Source organism: Balaenoptera acutorostrata, chromosome 20, assembly GCF_949987535.1.
Source record: "Balaenoptera acutorostrata chromosome 20, mBalAcu1.1, whole genome shotgun sequence".
Classification (NCBI taxonomy): Eukaryota; Metazoa; Chordata; class Mammalia; order Artiodactyla; family Balaenopteridae; genus Balaenoptera; species Balaenoptera acutorostrata.
The window spans coordinates 48,380,883-48,385,860 of NC_080083.1; the positions used below are offsets into that span (position 1 = coordinate 48,380,883).

Consider the following 4,978-nt stretch of genomic DNA (forward strand, 5'->3'; position numbering starts at 1 on the left):
TGGTATGGGATCCCTTCTCACTGGGGAATTCCTTTTATGGCTCATTTCCGAAACCAGCATGGCCAGTACAGGAGTCTGCAGTTTCCCAGTTGCTTAGCAACCAGCTCCTATGCTCTAGTCACTAGGAAAAGCAGACAGTTTAAAAAAAAAAAAAAAAAGTGTCGTCAGAATCATATGTTACATTCTTTCTACTTTGTCTCTTTAGAATAAAATAATTAGTGTGCGATAAGATGCGGGAAAGGGCAACCGCTCCCTGTTGTTAATGCCTTCACTGCTCCTGGCGGGCTGTTGCAGGCAGAGAGAGGGAGGAAAATGTTAGCATGCTTTCGGCTGGAAATTAAGCAGCGCGAGCCATCTGCACGTTGAAAGCTCTACATTTTTCACGTCTTGTGGGGACATCAAGTAAGTGCAGGGCCAGCAATCTGTGTGCTGCATTCCCTCCCCCAAACCAGAAAAGCCAGGCTCCACCCACAGGTGTCACTGGACCACTTCTCCTTGGCTGACATTCCTGGGAGGAGTGAATTGGTTTGTTGGGTTTTTGGTAGAAAGGCAAGGAGACCATGTAGCCCCCTTGAGTTACAGCTGTGGTTTTAAACCAGGGATGATTTTGCCTCCCAGGTGACATTTGGCAAGGTCTGCAGACATTTTGGGTTGTCATAATGGTGGGGGAGGGGGATGTTATTGATAACCAGGGGGCAGAGACCAGGGATGTTGCTTACCATCCTACGATGTTTAGGCAAAGGACAGCCCCCAACACCAAAGAAGTATCCTGCCCACAGTGCCAGTATGCCGAGGTTGACAAACCCTGCATTAGAGAATCAGAAGAACCGTCTGTCTTGTTAAAAACAAGCACTATAGCCGACTAGGAAAAATGTTGACAAGGTAAAGGGTGGGATTGATGAAAATCCATTCAATAGACATCCGGAATTTCTGTATGCACGGAACCAGCAATGACACAGCAAGCGTAGAGCAGAGAGCCCCCCTGGGGTCTGTGGCAATGGAGGGAACCTCTGAGGTTGCCTCCTTATAGGAAGGAAAGCAGAGATGGAGGGCTGCGGCTTTGGCATCAGACACATTTGGTTTCACATAATGAACCCACTGACTATGCACCATGGCTCTTAGGTCTTTTACATACTCTGACTAAGACTCAGTCTTCCCATCACCAAAATGGAAATTAAAGTGGGTTTTGTGAGAACTACACGTCAGAGCACATGAAACGCCTGAGCCCTATCCAGCTCTTATTCCCCTTCATGTCTCAGCCCCAGGACCCCACTTGTTCCCTCTTTCCTGCTGGGTACTTTGAACTTTTGAAGAATATGAACAAATGTGCTGATCCTATAATGACTGAGGTCATTTTTATTTAGTAATGAGCGAAGGACAAAAGCATCATTTTGGGGGATTGTTGGCTGGTAGTCTTAGACTAACTTTAGGCATGAAGGACAGGAAAACATAAGAAATGGATGAGATGAGAGGCGGTATTAAGAGTGTTCCAGCTCCTCCATTTTACTGGCTGTGTGACCTTGAATAGTTATTGAACCTATCTATCTGAGCAATTTCTTATCTATGAAATAGGGATAATTATTACCTCTTGCATTATTGTAAGGATTAAAGATCATGTATATAAAGTGCCTAGCTGGTGCCCAATATAAGGTAGGCACCTGATAATATGACAATATCCACCTTCATGTAGGCAACTTACCTTTTTTTTTTTTTTTTTTAAAGAAAGATTGGCATGTGTACGTCTAACCCAGGATCTTCTCCACTGACGCTGTGAGGCTAAGGCTGTGTGTTAGGAAGACACAGGTGGCCTATTTCATCTACAACAATCAGATTTCACTCAGTCATCTATGATAGTTCCAGCGGCCACAACGTTATGTAAGCAGTTTGGAAGCTATTTCTATTTTCAGCCTATGCTACCTCTTTGGGGGAGGGGGTCATGAATGCTGTACATTCGGTAACCATTCTGTACTTGCTTGAAATCTTGAGACTGTCTCAGGATACTTCCTAGTTCTAATAAGTGGGTTTTGGTCTATGTTCATAATTTTCTAGACTGTAGCACATCCCCTGTCACCCTGGCCTCAAACAGAAGCCTGTCCAGTCTGGACCACTTCAAATGTCTTGTCACCTCCATTATTTCTTTCTTTATAATGCATCAACCGGAGCTATACCTTCCCTATAAAGGTAATATTTTCTGTGTGTTTTTGTTCCTCATTCTTCCTAATAATTTTGCAAAACCGGTAGGACTTTGGGGGCCAGAGTCTTTGCTGCACACTCTTGCAATGAACCCCAAGTCCTTTTTCTGGGTCACAACAGCTGGTTTGTAGTGGGCAGCGGCTCATCTTCTATAGTTTGTACTTTTCCTCCCTGTCATGCCCTTATTCTCAACAAAGTTTATCTGCCAAGGTTTTGCCCACTCACCCAGCCTCATTTGATCTCACCCCCGTTGGCTTCTTGTTCAACACCCAGAAGAGCCGGATGAGCTCTAAACACTTAGAGATTTCACTGCCCCTTCTAGATTGTCGGGTGATCCCACCTAATTTTGCCCAATTGACTCAAGCCTCTCAGGACTGCAGCTCTAATGTGTCACTGCTAGAATTTTTCTCTTCCACAGGGGATAATTAAATGATCAATTTAGAGGTTGCTTGCTCATCCCTCCCAAGCAGAATGATGGCATCTCACCTGGAAGCTGTGACAACCAGGAAAGGCGGAAGAAGGATGTTTATCAGACACACATGAACTCAGCTCCCCAGAATGTAGCACACAGGTACCTCATTTCTGAACAAGTAGCAGAAGCCAGATCCACAGTCACCCCAGGGCTGTGACCGGCTGGAGGTGAGATATCTCGAGGTTTACCAGGAGGACCAGAAGCGCTCAAAGTATGTGAACATCAGAGCAGTGGCTAAGAAAGAGTCCAGGTGGGCTGGGACATCAGGCCTCCGAGGGCAAGGCAGGCAGAACGTCTGGGATCCAGGATGACAGATAGGAGATTTAAAACAGGGCACCATCAGAGCCCTGAAACAAGGCAAGGTTTTATCAGGAAGGGGATCTAAGCCTCAGGAGTGAGAGTAGTACAACTGAGCCTGGCTGAAGACAGATCCTTATAACAATAAAGCAGAAGGGATAACAGAGAGGGAGGGGGAGGGGGGTTGATGCCTCCTTTGGGGCAAATAATTTTCTCTGTATCCCTGTAACCCTAGTACAGGTTCCTAGAAGATCAGTCAGTTGGTCAATTAGCAGGTGATGTTGAATATGTACTCTGCGGGTATCATTCCTTGCATAAAGCTCCCGTAGAACACTACTAACCTCATGAGGTGCTCCAAGAAAAACATTCTAGGATCACTGTGATTTTTGCAAACTGCAAGTCCCTCTTGGAAATTCATAGTGTACATTAGCATTTTAGAAGCTCAAACTCCTGTGATATAGAAACCTGTTTTTAATCCAGTGTTTCTCCAACAGTTGACAACAGGATCCTTTTGTTACGTGAAAACTATGAACATCCTGTGGACACACCTTGAGAGATATTGTTCTAAAGCATTCCTAATCTGGTGTTCCCAGGCCCTTCGCAACCTGGGCCTGCCCTTGTTTCCCGACTTTACCTTCCTTTATTTTCCTACATTCCAGGCACACTGAATTCTTCCCTTGTACATGCCCCTATTTCACATTTCCTTCTTTTCTCTACAGCAGGTGATTCATCATCTGCCCAAAAAAGGGAAAAAACGCTGAGCCTTCCTCGCTTCAGCCCCCACCCATTTCTAGCTATCCTGTAAGGCTCACCTCAAAGGGGACACTTGATCCATCTCTGCCCCAGCCTCCCTGTTACTATAAACCATCCAGGGCTTCCCTGGTGGCGCAGTGGTTGAGAGTCTGCCTGCCAATGCAGGGGACACGGGTTCGAGCCCTGGTCTGGGAAGATCCCACATGCCGCGGAGCAACTGGGCCTGTGAGCCACAATTACTGAGCCTGCGCGTCTGGAGCCTGTGCTCCGCAACAAGAGAGGCCGCGATAGTGAGAGGCCCGCGCACCGCGATGAAGAGTGGCCCCCGCTTGCCACAACTAGAGAAAGCCCTCGCACAGAAATGAAGACCCAACGCAGCCATAAATAAATAAATTAATTAATTAATTTAAAAAAAAAAGTTACTTAAACCATCCATTTTCTCCTCTGATCCCTTGTGTCACACTATCTATTGCTTTTAGAGCACTTAGTACTTTTTAATTTGTGCATGGCCATTTATGCCTTTCTTATTAGGAGACAATCCATGTCTGGTTCATTTTTATATTCCTAGCCCAGAACACAGCTTACTCGTAGGATTGTTCGAGGGAGCAGGAAGTAAGACGCTAGGACCTCCAAGGCGGAAGTAAGTTTCCCAACACTCAGGCCAGAGATGGCAGATCTCTGGCTCACAGGCTGTCAACTCACACTCACCTATCACCAGGCGATGCCCCTGGGGCCCAGATGCCGCGCCCCCTCCAAAGCATCTCAACACAGCGCTCCCAGTACTCATAACCAACGGGTTAGAGTTGGCACGACAGAGGAAATCTAATTGTCAGCCCTGATTTGGACTTTTCCACGAAGTGAAAGGAGAATTTAGCAAGCTGAATATTGGAGCTGTTAATACTTCAGCTCAAGGACTGTCCGTAACAGAAAAGAGCAATTAGCAAAACTATTCATTATACTTTCATGTTCAAGTCTAGTCTCAAGGCTAATTATTTGTATAATTAACATGTTACCAAATGCAAATAATTGATGAGCCTGATCTCTTGGAATGGAACACAAGTCTTGTGAAATGTAAATAGCTGTGAATTACTAACAGCTTTCCTTTACATGGCCTGTCTAAATAGGGCAGCGCCTGTAAAATTAAACAATTTAAGTGTAATCCCATGTATGCTAAAAGACTGACAAAACAATATGATGTGTAGTTAAATAAATGCACAGAAAATGCACAGGTTTTTAAATTCTCACTCTACTACTTTCTAGCTG

The 4,978-nt window shown here is 45.3% G+C and overlaps 1 long non-coding RNA gene across 1 annotated transcript; it reads left to right on the top strand.

Annotated features, from left to right (window-relative positions):
* The first annotated feature begins 297 nt into the window (after window positions 1-297).
* LOC130706023 (uncharacterized) lies at window positions 298-4,056 on the top strand. The gene is made up of 3 exons (XR_009006445.1): window positions 298-1,875; window positions 2,050-2,181; window positions 2,612-4,056. It is a non-coding gene; the product is annotated as an uncharacterized LOC130706023 (long non-coding RNA).
* Window positions 4,057-4,978: the final 922 nt, after the last annotated feature.